This window comes from Epinephelus fuscoguttatus, linkage group LG2 (assembly GCF_011397635.1).
Source record: "Epinephelus fuscoguttatus linkage group LG2, E.fuscoguttatus.final_Chr_v1".
In the NCBI taxonomy this organism is placed as follows: Eukaryota; Metazoa; Chordata; class Actinopteri; order Perciformes; family Serranidae; genus Epinephelus; species Epinephelus fuscoguttatus.
In genome coordinates, this window is record NC_064753.1 from 6188839 (window position 1) to 6206161 (window position 17323).

A 17323-nucleotide genomic window follows, 5' to 3' on the forward strand; every position below is an offset into this window, starting at 1 on the left:
AACAATCATTTTTCTTTTAAAAAAAACCATTCACACAGGGAGGGGGAAAGAACCTAATCAGGGCTGAGGCCTAGTGAGTGGACAAGGACTAGTGAAGGGGAAGGATCCACCAAAAAAAGAGAAACCAACTTAAATCACCAGGCACACGTGGCAGACACACTCAGTGAAGCAACCCACTCCCAGGAACACAGCGGACAAGACGGAAGGATGGATACCACCACCAAACACCAGCACCGCCACCACCGGCCTCCAGCAACTGAAAAGGGGAATGATAAAACAAATTAGTGGGGTTGCAATGAAACAAACAAAATCAATAAATCAAAATTTAACAAAAATTGTAATTAATGGGCAGATCACAAGTTTAAACTTAACAAAATATAACAACTAATAATTGCCCAATTGAAATACTCAAATATAGACAAAGCAAAAAACGAAATTAATGCTAAATAAAGAAAACAAACCCATGGGTGCAGATCTGGTGACAAGTTTGGGGGGGACACAATCAGTTGTGATTTTTTTTTAATTGCATGCATGCAAATCGTACCCACAGAGCACTTGAGATTGCCAGCATATTTCACGATTTCATAGAGACTCATCACCATCACCAAGTCATTCAAAAAGCACTACAAAGAGAATCATATGCTTACCTTTACTATTTATTTCTCTTAAACAGCCTGTAGTACATGGAACCAGCCATCACCCTCCTTTTCACTGCTTCGCTGTTAGTTAATGCTACTTCTAGTTTCAGGGTCTCAGGCATGTTATGTCCACTCACGTTCTCATCTCTCGCCTCTCACGGATTCCCATTTCTCCTCATCATCTTCCCTTTCTCCCAGTATATAGGACTACTGTATGCATTTGTTCAATTTCAATCATTTAAGCTATTTAGAATTGGGGGGGACAATTTGTGTTTTTCAGAATTTGGGGGGGACATGTCCCCCCTGTCCCCCCCGGGATCTGCACCCATGAACAAACCCCAAACAATTATCCAATTACATATACAAAATCTCTCAAATTAACCTAATTAACAAATAAATTATACAAACAAACAAAATCAGGTTCAACCCAAACAATATAAAAATAAACAAGCTAATAGAATATACTCTCACACACTCATTCACTCAAAATGCGGGGGACCAAACCCCGGTTAAAAATAATGTCTCGGCCCGCGACGGGCGGACGAGCAACCGTCCTGCTTCGGACGTGAAACAGAGCAACAGTGCCTATGGCGGGAGCAGAGCTGTGGAGCGGCTTACAGGACCGCAGCATGTCACCGTGCCGTGAGGACAAGCAGCAGCAGAGACAAACGGCAGACGTGATGGAGGCAAGCAGGAGACACAACAGGAGACAAAGCAGCAGCGGCCCGATAAGCTGGCTACAGTTAGCACCTAACCAAGAAAAATGCTATTAGCATGGCTAAATACACTGAACATGATGCGGTGCGTGCTACAATACCATAGACTGTATAAAATAATGGACGTAGTCACCGTGACGTCATCTGTCCGTTTCTGAAGAGTGGATTTGAAGCTCAAAACACTCCGCTCTGGACGTCGCCATCTTGGCAATGCCTGACTCCGCCCAACTCCCGGACAATCAAAAATGGGCAAAGAGGTGGGCCAAAGGAAGCCTGGCTGCCTAAACACGCCCACCTCGCTCGGCGCTGCTAAGTTAGCTAAGGCTAACAAGCTAGGCTAAGAAGCTACGAGGCTAAGAAGCTATGCTACTTTGGCTAGCCCTGTGGTGTTGGCTGCTCCTTTGGTGCCAGCTCCCTCACGAAACTTGAGGTAAGTTGAGTTTAGCCGAAACTAACGTTATACAACGAACTTTGAAACAATGATTCAGCTGTTATCTTAAAAAAAACGCTTCAACTTTTTTAAAATATATAACGCTAATAATTTATTACACTCATTTTACTTTCATATACACAGCGTGGATCATTGGTGACAGCTATGTCCGGCGTGGTGTCCAGAGAGCTGCAGAGACCTTGGGAAGCACCCTCAGCATGCCGGGCGTCCATGTCTGCTGGTTTGGCTGGGGTGGACTGCAGTGGAGAGGCCTTCTCTCCTTCTTTTCGCACTCCCTGCAAGGAAGAGCAGCACCAGATGTCCTCATCATCCACTGTGGCGGCAGTGACATGGGCAAGGTCAGCACTGTCAAGAAGCTGGTCAGCATGATGAAGGAGGACCTACACCAGCTTCACCTCCAGCATCCTGGCATTAAGATAATATTTTCTTCATTGGCCCAAAGATGCAGGTGGGAGGCTGGTGGCAATCCAGCAAAGATTGATAAGGCCAGGAAATGTGTGTTATGGCTACATTTGTTCATAGTTTAAATGGTGCCATAATTGAGCACCCTCACATCAGACACATTCATCTCACATCTAGGGAAAATTATATGTTTTTAAGTAAATTAGTTAATTGTCTTAAAGACCACCTCCAAACGCAGTGAACTGCTTACAGTTGGCAGTGTTACTGCTTTTGAATTTGGCCTTTTGGACACATTTTGTTAGGCCTGATCATAGCCCAGGCTGTCATGGCTAATGCTGAGTTTTTGATATTCATCTATAACTTGTTTTCAGTAAATTTCAATAAATTCTATTTACATTTGCACTCCTTTTGTCTTTGTTACTGACTGAATGTTGTATTTCACAATCAAATCTGACTGTCAATTGAAAGGACAAACAAATCATATACTACAGACAAAACATTAAGCATTAATGTTTAACATTGTCACTGACAAAAAATTAAGCAGTCCATTTCTGTGTGGGCCTGATTATTTTAACTTTGTACTTGAAGATAACTAAGCATTTTACACCCAGCAGCAGAGCCTGAGAAGATTTTGGAGAGTGACCTTTGTTTGCTGCTCTGTTAGAAGTCTAGTTTTAACACAGAAGAATGTGACTGGATAAAAGGGCTCAAAGTGAAAAACAATTAGCTGGACACAATAGTTTTGAAGCCCCCAAGGAGGTATCACTTGTTCGCTATGTTGCCAACTCTGAGAGGGTCTTCCTCAGGCAAAGGTACTGTGACGTTTTTATAGTGAGGCAAGCAGAAAGATAATCAGCCAATTATGTGTTGCTGGTTTTTAGCCTCACTATATAAGTCTCAATACCGAGCAATACCCACAGAACCTTCTCATATGTCACAACGTCACAAATAAATAATACCTCCTACGGGACTTAAAACTATTCAATGTGCAGATATTTCCTTGTTTTTCACAAAAGGAGAGACTTTCTCAGTGAATTTTCTTCATTTGTCTTAAAGAAAAAAAAACAGCACATAACATCAGCTTTTCATTTTTTTTTTTTTACATTCTGCTAAGACAAATGCAAACTTGGGTAAATGTTAAGACATAAATGAAAACATTAAGATGCCATTAATAACTATTATATTTTGTTAAAGGTTTAAATCACCACTATATTTCCAATCATCACAGGAAACTGATGAAAGACAGCTTTCAAGAAATTAGCTTTTACTCTAAAGTAAATTTTGTCTGTTCCACTTTATATCACAAAAATTCAAACCATTTCACAAACAGTTTAACAAAATTAAGTCAAAGCTTGCATTCATGAAAACATCCATTTTAAAATGTTTCAAAAAGTACACATGAAATAAATGAAAAGATTTGTAACAGTAATTATAAAAGCTATGGATTAAGACCCAGTGTCATAATTTGCAAAATCTTAATTTCTTGTTAAACAACCTCTTTACTGTGGAGTAAATATCACATTGGCCGAGGCGTTGTAACTTTCCTCAAGTGTCCTACATGAGAGAAAGATAATAGGTTAAAAACACAGGTAGAAAACACTGACTACAGCCTGTCTTGGTTAAAAGCCCACTCACCACCAAAATGATCTTATTGCTGAGTAAGTGGCTGTCATTCATAAAATAGTTTTGTGTTTAAGTTCTGTAGATATTCAACTTTATATTTGAATGTGATTTTAAATTTAACTGTACTATCAAGACAACTGGAGTATGAATGTACAGTATGCAATTCATCCACATTAAAATAATTGTTGCTATCAAAAGGAAACTGAACTGTTCTCAAAGCTCACTGCCACTGTGGAATCATGCTATGTTCGGCTGTCTCATTATGAGAATATTTTTTCCATTGGTTCTTCACAGACTGTGTGTGGGGAAAAAGGTAGTAATTCTCACTTTGATAAAGGGTCTTTGCATAAAAGACACTAAAATGTTAAAGTCGGTAAATACATGTCATGTTCCTTGATTAATAAAATCTTCATTTGGCCTTTTGCATCAGGGGAACACTAAACTGCACTGGTGTGTCAGTAATTTCACCTTATCAGGAATAGTACGGAGCAAGCTGTGCCCTAATCGAGTACTTAGTAATGTATGACAATTAGTAATTTATGTAATGCATTTAAATGTATTATGGACAATAATTCATCATTTCAAACTAATAAGTTTCTTGACTCTTTGTGAGGTACTGTATAAAAAAAGGGGTCTTTATCCTGGAGTCAGTGCTGAAGTGATGACTCTCAAAGTGTTCACTGCACAGATGGGAAGTCTTGTTTGGAGTCCAGTTCTGTCTCCTCGTGTTGAGTGTCCACTGGTCCAGTCTGTCTGGGTCACCTAGAGGAAAACTTTACACAGACAAATAGATATTAAAAGTAATATATGTGTTAGGTTACCTACTTTACAGACACCTTTACATGCAAACAATACAACTTAACTTACTTCAATGTTTAACAGATCATAATCAATTTATTTTAGCAAAACAAAAAGGTGGCGGCCATCACAGTCCTCATATTCTGTCTGTGCATTATCTATTGTTGTGTAAACACAGGCCTATATCATACACTAATCTTCTTAATATTTTATATGTGACAGTCAAATGTCACATTATTTTTTTTTTCAATCACGTTACACACCTTATTGTAATTTCACACAGCTCGCCACTTTTTAATTTAAATACACAAGTATAGCCTTAATGTTACGTTAACGTTACACTGTTCATATGACAACGTTAACATTGCAACACGTTAGCCAACTAACGTGGTGGACCTTTATTTTCAAACCTCACACAGCCTCAGCCTTTTGTTCAAAATATTCTCCCCCTAAATGCCTAACGTTAAATCCTAACACTTCTCTGTCAGGCTCTGACTTCGATGCATCCCTGGACTGGCGTCTTGCTCGAAGGCTAAATGTTAGCTGGTTGATTAGCTAGTTAACGAGCTAAGCTTGTGTTGTATCGTGTTGTCTGTGGCTCTGTAACTTGATGTGGATGTTGCTGCTGTGATACAGGTCGCATTTGAAAATGAGACCTCCGGTATCACCGTGATTTTACATGTATTAAATAAAGACTTAATAATATAATAATCACCTGACAAGCTAGGTGGTGACCGCAAACACCGATACACGCTGCTGACAAGCTAGATGGTGACCGCTAATTAGTGCTAACATATAAACATAAATAAAATAATACTAGAATTTCAGAATTTCACTTACTGAAAAACCTGGAGCACAGACTTCTTGGACGGTCTGTTGGTATAATTAGTCGAACAGCAAGCCATATTACTCCAATATTTGCCTGAAAAATTATCCGAAAGGCGCAAACACGGCTGAGAGTACAGGTTCAATGCCTTGAACATGGGCACGAATTGGCTGAGATGACGCCGAGCAGACGGCCGAGTCGAGGCTCAGCTCTGCAGCAGAGCCAGCGGCTAGTTAGCATGCTAGTTAGCCACCTGTGATGGTGCGACCTGTCAGTCAAAGTGACCATGCCCTTAATTATGCGCAATTTCAAACCTTAATAACATTTAAACAGAAGAGTTAGAAAAAAATTCACCCCCCCCCCCAGAGTTGTCATGAAAGGGGAACTTAACTATGGAGACCAAAACCATTTTTTGTACCAGGCTGTAAACATGTTTATTTCTGCTCTAAAGTTGGGCATTTTAACATGGGGGTCTATGGGAATTGACTCACTTCCGGAGCCAGCCTCAAGTGGACAGTCAGTGAACTGCAGTTTTTGGCACTTCCGCATTGGTCTCACTCGTCTCCCCCGGAGGTTGGGGCTTGTACAATACACATAACATACCTTTTCAGCAGCGCGGGCACACACACACTCACACGAGAGGAGGGAGGGGGAGAGAGGGCCCACCAGCGTTTACCTGTGACCACTAGCATTAGCCACCTGATAACATCAACTATACTACAAAGAGAGAGGACACTTACCACAGCCAACAAACGCAGCAGCGCATACATGGGGGCCAGAGCAGCACACAGGCAGTCGCCCTACAACACAACACCAATGCCTTAAGCACGTGGGCAAACAAACGACCAGCGAGGTGAAGCAGCGTGCAGCCATACCTGTCGGACCAGATGACCTCCGACCCGGAAGTGACGCAGAGGCGACGATGGGAGCGCAAAGGAAGAACTGGTGGGAGGACTGCCGCTTTTGTACCGGCCCACCTCATTAGCGGCCCCCAGCGGTGCACATTGTAAACAATGACAATAAGCACCTCTATGCTGCTACATATATACATATATATATATATATATATCACATTTTTCACGTCACTATATCACCGTTTAGACTAATCTGATGTTTGTAAAGTATATAAACACAATGATTGAACAAACATTACTATTTCTGTGTGCACGTTTAGTAATTAACATGATTATCGTAGATTAGCTGGGCTAACCGTTAGCTGTTAGCATTAGCCGTTAGCGGTGTCTGTAATAACTCAATAAACGGTCCATGAAAAAAATCTTTTTCCAGCGGATATCTTAGTTACAACATGATTGAGCTAACTGGAGTAGTTTCATGTCGTATCCGACAACGGGAGGCTTTTAACAGATGACGTCTAGCTTTGCTGCTAGTGTCAGCTGTCCCTGTCAGCTGTAGCCACTGATGCTTTCTAGACATCGTGATTTCCCAAAACTGAATAAATACCACACACAGCAACACAAAACTGCTTTGCTAGCTCAATCGTGTTCTAACAGCTGGATGGTTGATGCGTACATGCTGATTCAGGTGCTATCAGAGCCGATCTGCGCATCGCTATGGCTTAATGATCAACTCAGTCAATTAAAACAACCCGTCCTGTGTTAGGAGTGTATGTCACTGACAGAAAGAAAGAAAGAAAGAAAAGGAAAAAAAAGATAGAAAAGCAGCGTACACCTCACATATTTATTTCTAACAGTTGCGCACACGTTTGGCTGGCATGCAGAAGCACCGTCTGTCTGTCTGTGTGTCGAGGGTGCGAGCCGCAGATTCAGCTGCTCAGGTAGAGAGGCTGTGTAGCCCAGTGTGTTTTTCGCTGATTCGGTTCTGCAGGTTCTCTGCTGGTACACTGGAGACGGGGATCAAGTTTGTCTCACTCGGGATAGATTGTGCTTTTTTGGTTCATAGTTTTTGATTGACATGCGATTTATTCACGTTTAGAGGGAATAAATTTCCGTTATAACGGAAACGTGGGCACGGTTATCTATATAAAATACACAGACTAACTAACTAACTGATTGACTAACTGACTGAAAATTAAAAAAAAATTAGCTTGCACCATTAGCTCTGGTAAGGGAAAGCATGAGGGAAAGCAGCTGACCGGAAGTCATGCACAAAAAAACGGAAGTTGATCACTATTTACTTCCGTGTTTGAAAATAAGGTGGATTCCTTCAATCTAGAAATGATGAATTTCGCTTATTGCTCCTTTAATTCTCTCTCTCTCTTGAATGACATGCACTTTTAGTAATGAGTGGATCTTCAAGCGTTTAAACTCACTCGGAGAAAAGAAAAAGAATGCAGATATATGCAGATATATTTGCTCCTAACTATGGTGTTTGGCTTAAATTCATTAAAAAAAAATCTAAAAATCTAAATAAATGCAAGAGGATATGATCTCATGTTGCAAATCACACCTTACTTATAGCAAATTTGGTGAAACATGCACCAGATTCAAATTAGTTGAAAATCAATCTCCTTAAAAAACAAACATGTCTGATGAGAATCAGTACAACAAATATTGTAACCCTTAAAATGAAAAGTGAACTCATAGGACCATACAAAAACCCTTCAAACAAAAGATACACTGCCAAAGTTTTAAATGGAAAAGATGAAGAAAAGAGGAGTACTGCAGAAAGCAGAAGGTGGGTCAGAGAAGGTTAATTGTATTGTAAACCTGTGTGTGTGTGTGTGTGTGTGTGTGTGTGTGTGTGTACAGTAACAGGCTTCTCAGGACGGTCATCCAGATGTCCTTTAGGCATCACATCTGACCTCTGACCCCACCACCAACACAGTATCCCAACTATCAGCTGTCACACCAACAACTCCCACCACACACACACACACACACACACACACACACACACACACACACACACACACACACACACACTCCTCACCTTGTGTGGGTCCAGAATACCTGTGAGACTGTTGCTGTGACAGGCAGCACATATGGGCTATTTGCATATGATGCCTCTTCTGGATCTTCAGCCTCACCTTGAGTATGTGAGTGTGTGTGTGTGTGTGTGTGTGTGTGTGTGTGTGTGTTTGTGGGTGTTTTAAGGAAGTGGATGCCAAGCTGAGTGTGTCTGTGGTGAAAGTGCTCGTCTCAGAGTTGAGTTGCAGCTCAGTGAAAGTTGTCCTCGTCTGATTCTTTTTCGTGCTCTCATAAAAACAACTTGTCTGAATTATTTATGATCTGCGGGGTTTTTGCTCCTCGTGCTGCTTCACCTTCTTTTCCTCCCTGAATCTAGTTTGTAAACTAACTTGCTGTCTCCGTCTCTTCCTCTGTCATTGTCTTCTACTTTCTCTCTCTTCCATCATCTTTTCTTAACCTTTATTTTTCAGTAGAACTGAACTTCGTCTCTCTCTCTCTTTCTCTGGGACTCAGAGCAGCTCAGTTCAGCCTCATTTTACTGCCCAGTTGACCAATGACAAACACTGTGATGATGTGATAATATCAAGGTGCAGACAAACCACCTTGGCTGTCATTTGGCAATCACTGGGCTATCGCTTAACATCTGTGATAGACCGTCACCTGTAGTTCTCAGTGTGCGCAGCATTATTGGTTTAAGTCAGCGTTATCTGCAGCGTTGGGCTGATTCAGCATGTTGAAGCAGCACACAAGGAAGACGCTGAGAGAGCTCTCTGATTGGCCATTTGAACTAATGAATTAGTGATTTGTACATTTGTCTTCACCAGCTTGCAGCACAACAGTTAATCTCAACGTCCAAAATGCACCAAAGCAACCTTCTACACATCTCAGGTTACATTCTTGTACCAGACCATTTCTTTCTCACCAAGAAAACTTTGTCACTCAGACCATAATTATCCTGAAAAAAACTATAACTGGTTTGCGCTACCACTGTGTTCAACAAGGCAGCCCACACAACAGAAGAAGCAATGTGCTGTCTGTCCCTCCCACCCCCAAACCAGAATATTCTGCTCCAGTGAGACACACTGGGAGGCAGCTACACTTAGCTAGCTCCTTGCAAGATGGATAGTAACGCCATTACCAGACTAGAAATAGAAGATCCTCCAATAACCTAGAGTTCTGGCTTTTGGAGCCACTTCACTGTGAATTATGAGAGTGATGGCGAGAGGGAGTGGTGGATAAAAACACACTAAGCCAAAGAAAGAGCCACTGTACAGCTACACTCTCCCTAGCAGCTAATCCAGTAGCACAGTAACATACACGACCTGTGAGCTGAAGCTGCTGTTCAGCGACGGACTCTAATTAGCAGCCAAGCCAGCAGCACACAGACTCACCGAACCAGGGAATGAGAGCAGCTGTGTGGCTATGCCGTCTTATTCAGCAGCTAGCAGCAGCTAACGTTTACACAAGGAACACACCCACAGCAGTGAGCAGTAACTGTCAGCAGGCCGGGAAACCAACTTGGCCAGAAAGACTGAAAGGTCTGTTAGTGACGGCTGTTTAGCTTGTGTTTACATGACAGTGGCATTTAACAGAGATATTTATTCATGTATAATTAGACTGAAAATGCTCAGAGAGCTGGTGGGATGTAGCAAACTCACTGCACACAGAAGGCGAAAGAACCTACAGATACTGTGCGCTTTAAAGTTACAATGTGTAATTTACATGGTTGTTTATTAGCAAATATCAACTATTGCTTTCATAAATATATATTTACTAAAGTGTAATGCAATTCACATACAAATGGAAGCTTTCTCACAGGCTTAGAATGATTTCTCTATATATACACATGCAGAGCGCGGTCTGCTGGAGGCTGCCCTCTTGTGTCGCCATATTTGAATATATACGCGCTTCGCCTTTCGCGTTTACCTAGAACTTGCCATCACTGGAGACGGTTAAGGTGAAGATCAATCCGGGGCGCTACTGCGTGAACCTACTTTGTACTTGTATTATTCTGTCACACTTTAAATGGAGGACCACACATATGTTTTGCCCCGTAAGAGGGAAACCACAACACCAAATAAAAGAAAAAGATCAGATAAGCGAGGACGGGACAAAACGCGAGTGAATATTGGCATTGCTTATTCCAGGTGGAAAGAACTCGTGAAGGAGGAGGATTTCACAAGAGATACTGAGGTTGCCTGCTTTCTGCTAGACAGATAATTCAGTCTGATATTTTAAAATCATTCTGGCTTCATGTTTGCAACTACTTTTCCCTCTCGTCTAAGTACGAGTGACGGCTGCATTTACGTGCTAACGTTATCCTAGCCTTGGCTAACATTATCCCATAGCTACAGCTAAATGGTTAGCCTAGCCTACAGCCTAATCTGTTGATTCCTCTCGCGCTGCTGCAAAGGCTGCCACCCTCTCCTCCTCCTCTTCCCTCTGGGTAGCCAAGACACACCTCTTCGCCTGGCCGTTCCTGCACCGCCTCTAACGTTACCCCCTCGCCCCCTTCCTCTCCCTGGTCTTCCTCCTCTCCCTCTTCCTCTTCCTCCTCTCCGTGTCCTGTGGAAACGCATATATTGTAATCGTACCAACCTATATTTGCCACACTGTGCCGTGACTATCACATAAAACGTGTTATTTTAGCATTACTGTGCTAATGCTCATGTTACCAAAACAATTAGAAATAAAACACTCCTAACATACAGTACGGGCCAAAAGTTTGGACACACCTTCTCATTCAATGCGTTTTCTTTATTTTCATGACTATTTACATTGTAGATTCTCACTGAAGGCATCAAAACTATGAATGAACACATGTGGAGTTATGTACTTAACAAAAAAAGGTGAAATAACTGAAAACATGTTTTATATTCTAGTTTCTTCAAAATAGCCACCCTTTGCTCTGATTACTGCTTTGCACACTCTTGGCATTCTCTCCATGAGCTTCAAGAGATAGTCACCTGAAATGGTTTTCCAACAGTCTTGAAGGAGTTCCCAGAGGTGTTTAGCACTTGTTGGCCCCTTTGCCTTCACTCTGCGGTCCAGCTCACCCCAAACCATCTCGATTGGGTTCAGGTCCGGTGACTGTGGAGGCCAGGTCATCTGCCGCAGCACTCCATCACTCTTCTTCTTGGTCAAATAGCCCTTACACAGCCTGGAGGTGTGTTTGGGGTCATTGTCCTGTTGAAAAATAAATGATCCTCCAACTAAACGCAAACCGGATGGGATGGCATGTCGCTGCAGGATGCTGTAGTAGCCATGCTGGTTCAGTGTGCCTTCAATTTTGAATAAATCCCCAACAGTGTCACCAGCAAAACACCCCCACACCATCACACCTCCTCCTCCATGCTTCACAGTGGGAACCAGGCATGTGGAATCCATCCGTTCACCTTTTCTGCGTCTCACAAAGACACGGTGGTTGGAACCAAAGATCTCAAATTTGGACTCATCAGACCAAAGCACAGATTTCCACTGGTCTAATGTCCATTCCTTGTGTTTCTTGGCCCAAACAAATCTCTTCTGCTTGTTGCCTCTCCTTAGCAGTGGTTTCCTAGCAGCTATTTGACCATGAAGGCCTGATTCGCGCAGTCTCCTCTTAACAGTTGTTCTAGAGATGGGTCTGCTGCTAGAACTCTGTGTGGCATTCATCTGGTCTCTGATCTGAGCTGCTCTTAACTTGCGATTTCTGAGGCTGGTGACTCGGATGAACTTATCCTCAGAGGCAGAGGTGACTCTTGGTCTTCCTTTCCTGGGTCGGTCCTCATGTGTGCCAGTTTCGTTGTAGCGCTTGATGGTTTTTGCGACTCCACTTGGGGACACATTTAAAGTTTTTGCAATTTTCCGGACTGACTGACCTTCATTTCTTAAAGTAATGATGGCCACTCGTTTTTCTTTAGTTAGCTGATTGGTTCTTGCCATAATATGAATTTTAACAGTTGTCCAATAGGGCTGTCGGCTGTGTATTAACCTGACTTCTGCACAACACAACTGATGGTCCCAACCCCATTGATAAAGCAAGAAATTCCACTAATTAACCCTGATAAGGCACACCTGTGAAGTGGAAACCATTTCAGGTGACTACCTCTTGAAGCTCATGGAGAGAATGCCAAGAGTGTGCAAAGCAGTAATCAGAGCAAAGGGTGGCTATTTTGAAGAAACTAGAATATAAAACATGTTTTCAGTTATTTCACCTTTTTTTGTTAAGTACATAACTCCACATGTGTTCATTCATAGTTTTGATGCCTTCAGTGAGAATCTACAATGTAAATAGTCATGAAAATAAAGAAAACGCATTGAATGAGAAGGTGTGTCCAAACTTTTGGCCTGTACTGTATATCTCACAGATAACCTATATCTCACTGGTAAGCTATAACATATCGTAACATGGTTTAGATTCCTAAATAAATATTCACCTCGTCGCTAGATACTCCTGAAAAACTCGAAAAACTCTGCTGTCTGCGCAAGGCTTTTTGTCCTACAAGGCCACCGTCACTTACCCGACGGGAGGGGTGAGTGAGTGAGCGCTGCAATCTAGAATTTGACTGCTGATGTCACTGTTACTCACCATTTTTACACACTGAGGCTTTAATGTCAGCAGTAACGTTGTTTTTATATAGTAAGGCGCAATGGTATAACTCCACAGTTCAGTCCTACACAGTTCACAGTCTTCTCACGTTTTCAACAAGTAGACTATTTCTAACATGTATAGTATGTTTAGAAAGAAATCACTGATTTTGCTTTATCCAGACTTTAATGAGCCCATTTCAGCCAGACTGTAAATCCTGCTATGTACATCAAACAAAGTATGTTAGCTTTATACATTTAAAATTTTAAAAGTTGTGGAAATTTCTCTGGCATTTCTACTCTTTTACTGTATCGAAAATGTATCAAACCGTGACCCTGCTGTATTGTATCGAACCAACTGTTAATTTTGTGAACTGTTACACCCTTAATTTATGATGGCAAGACAGAGGGAAGTTTACATACAGTATAACAAAACAAAAGGTAAATTATGCAGCATAAGTAACAAAACAACGGATCTGAAAGATACACAGATATGTTTGAAAAAGAATATAAATGACAAAAATTAAAACAGACAATAAAGTAAATACATGTCGGCAGTGGCAATGGCACGATGGTTATGATGGCAGAATATGCCTAGATTTCAACATCTTTGTGCTTTTTATGTGTGAAAAATGTTCTATTGGAATGTTATGGTGAAGGGTTACACTTAAAATACGGCTAAGGATTAGTGGTTGTTGAAAGATACATCTTGCGGATGCGCTGGGACACATCATCAGTGATGTAACCTGGGGTCATTGGGTGTTTCGGGTCTTTCAAAAATCAGACACCCTCGCCCAGGCGACCCAACCGGGGTTGATCAGACCCCAGCCTGTGTCCCAGTAGCGTTTGCCCACGGATCTGCCCTCTTCATCCATAGCCATCTTGTGGCTTTTTCTGCGGCCTCAGTTGCGGATCTGACAGCCTTCTTCTTTGCCTCTCCGGTGAGGCCCAGCAGAGTGTACACTTTGCAGAGTGACCGCCCAGCAAGTCCTTGGCAGCCCACCTCCAGAGGTTCACAGTGAGTTCTCCAGCCTTGCCTCTTGCAATCATCCACCAGCTCCTTGTACTTGGCACGCTTCCTCTCGTTGGCCTCGTCCATGTGCTCTTCCCAGGGCACTGTGAGCTCCAGAATGATCAGCTGCTTGGTGGAATCAGACATGATGATCATGTCTGGTTGAAACCGTGTTGGTGTTATCCTGGCCGGGAACTTCAGCTGTTTGCCAAGGTCCACTTCCAGTCTCCAGTCAGTGGCGGAGGTGAGGAGGCCTGACTTTGCCCGTGGTTGTATGTTGGGCTTCTCTCCAGCTCTGTGGAACATGATGGTCTTTGGCTTATGGTGGCCCTTGATGGTGTTGATGGCCGTGGCTATGCTGTCAGCAACTGCCCTAAGCACCTGGTCATGGCGCCAGTGATAGCGCCCGTCTGCAAGCGCTTTTGGGCAGCTGCTGAGGAGGTGTTCCAGGGATCCCCGTCCTGAACATTGAGGACAGGATGGTGTGTCGGTTTTGTCCCAGACGTGGAGGTTGGCTGGACTTGGGAGGACGTCATAAACAGCCAGGATTAAGAACCTGATGCGATGGAAGTCTGCTTTCCAGATGTTGGACCAGGTGATCTTGCGTTGCAGAACATTCTCCCATTTAGTCCATGCTCCTTGTTGCCCCATTCCCACCATCCTGCTGGCTCGTACTTCCTCCACGCCTGCCTGCACTTCCTCCTGAATGAGATGTTGCTGCTCTTTGCCTTTAGCCATGTCAACCCCAGTTGCTTGGAGGTAGCCAATGCCTGCACGCCCTGTGGCTATGAGCCCCACCAGAACCTTCTGCCTCAGCCTTGACTCAGCCACCTCCAGAGCTTTGTCTGCCCTCCATTTCCGGCCTGTTTGCACCTGGATTCCAGCCAATGCCATCTTTGGATCTCTGGATTCCCTGTTTTGCAACGCTTCCCGTGTGTGGACACCATGAACTCTTCGGCGAGGCCGCTGATTGGCAGCTGCAGGATGTTGCTGGTGCCATACAGGGCAGAGCTGCTCAGACTGCGTGGGAGACTGAGCCATCTGCGCAGGTAGCTGCTGATCTTTCTCTCCATGGCCTTGACTGTTGTAATGGGTACTGCGTACACCAGCAGAGGCCACAGGATCGGGGGCAAGATGGACTGCTGGTAAATCCAGACCTTGAACCTCCCTGGCAGGCCTGATTTGTCAACCTGACTCAGCCAGTCCTCAAGCTCCTTGCTGGTTTTCTGGATGGAAGCAGAATCTTTGAGGCTGCAGTCAAAGTACTTCCTCAGGCTCTTAACTGGCTGCTCCATGATGGATGGGATGGTGGCTCCAGACAGTGAGAAGCGGAACTTGTCCACTACTTTTCCACTCTTGAGCACTAGAGACCTTGATTTTACCGGCTTAAAGCTCATCCTTGCCCAGGTGATGAGCTTCTCCAGGCCTTGGAGGATCCATCTACTGCCCGGGACAGATGTGGTGGTGACAGTCAGGTCGTCCTCTGCTGACTTGACTATCATGTTCATGGCGAGAGCGAAAAGGGTGACTGAGATGGTGCTGCCTGTTATTATGCCTTTCTCTAGCCTGTGCCAGTCCGATGTGCCTGATCCAGCAGTGACTCTTAGCCTGAAATTATTGTAATAATCCAGAAACCATGGATGTATAAAGAAATAAACTGCCTGAGTTTTGGAATTGGGCTTGTGGCTGTTTATGAGAAGCGCAAGCTCGTGTGCAGATTTGCGGTAGCTCCGAGGTGGTCGGAGGTTTCCATCAGGGCTCTGATATGTGGAAGTGGACGTGGCGATCTAACTGGGTTGTGATTCAAGTAGATGCTGCTGGGTCTATTGCTGACGACAAATGAGTCAAACAGGAAGTCAAGTGCAGAAAAGACGAGAGTATCTGGTCAATTTTCAAAATAAAAAACCCATGAAAACTCCGGATCGTATTTCACATCGCTACATCAACATGATGTGACATGTAACTGCCATGAGCCGACCAGCAACCTGGGGCTGGACTCAGAGTTACGAGGGCACTGGCCCCTGCTGGCCCCCACCAAAATTGCCATTGCATGTCTGTTAGTAGGCTACTGCATAAATTACCACCAGAGCAACGATGCAAACAAGATAACACTGACATGCTTGTAAATGAAAGGGCTGTTAACCTAAGATAACATGTCTTAAGTGCTTATGATTCGGTAACTAACTTTTTGGTGCAAAAGGAATTACAATTTAGTACAAAATGCTGTTTGAAACCAAATACCCAAATAAGTTTGTCATTTCAGTGTATTAACAAACTGCTATGGATAAAATGTACTGAACAATAACAGTTGGGCCCACAGATGTGTTACAGTTACAGTCTGTGAAAGTCTATGTAGTATGTACATTGGAGCTCAGAATTCATGCGTTCAGAGTTCAATAACTTACGACACCGCACTGTCCTGACCACGGTAAATCCAGAGACTGCTGCCTATTGACATCTTTGACAAAAAAAAGTTTTAAATCCAAAGGTTGATGCTAAAAAACCCATGATGTCCAAGGATGAGTCTCGCAGTGCTGTGTTGTCCTCTTCTAATGTAGTGTCATCCTCTCTTGATCCACCAGCCGACATAAACCCAACTGCTAAGCTTGCTAACAGCTAACAAGCTAAACTCCACACTATTTAAAAGCTGCTAAAGTAGCTAACTAGATGCTAGTGGGCTAAACCATCCAAACAATTCATCCAGCATGGCACTTTGTCAATTTTTTTTTAACAATCATTCACAGTTACTGAACAAAAGCCCCATACCCTACATGTTCCCATGCTTACAGTCAGTTCTTGTCGGCTCACTATTTACAGTAGTACTTTTTCCAGCTAATTGTTGGCTGCCCTGCTCCATGCTACCGTCTCTCCAGGGTTGCCAGGTCTAACCCTTTTCTTCGTCTTTGTCCCCATGATAGGCTGATACTTTAACAAGCAAATTATCATCCATTCAACTTGAACTCTACTGAGTAAACTCTGTTTTACAAAACTCTTAAACCACTACGAAATAAAACATCCCTTTAAAACAAAAGGCTGTGATTTTTTTTTCTTTAGGGCTTTTCAAGTTTTAAGGAAACACTCTATAAATGTAAATAAACCAGACAATGAAATAATAGTTTTACACAGTGCAAACACAAATACATGGTCGTAAACCAGGGTACTATATAAGTAGGCCTATACATATAAAAATACATACACATAAAAATAAAGATAACCAGGGTATAAGCATACAGATAAAGAGGTATATTCAGTCAGAGAATTCCAGGAAGGAAAGTGAATAATTTTCCATAATATATCGGCAAAAAAAATCCAATACCCAAGACTGAACATCCATGATGAGAACCTCCTGTTCCACCACATCCCACAGGTGCTCTATTGGATTGAGATCTGATGACTGTGG

General features: G+C 42.9%; 1 pseudogene; it reads right to left on the reverse strand.

Moving 5' to 3' along the window:
• Nucleotides 1-13691: 13691 nt before the first annotated feature.
• Nucleotides 13692-16836, reverse strand: LOC125879222 (uncharacterized; annotated as a pseudogene).
• Between the last annotated feature and the right edge of the window lie 487 nt (nucleotides 16837-17323).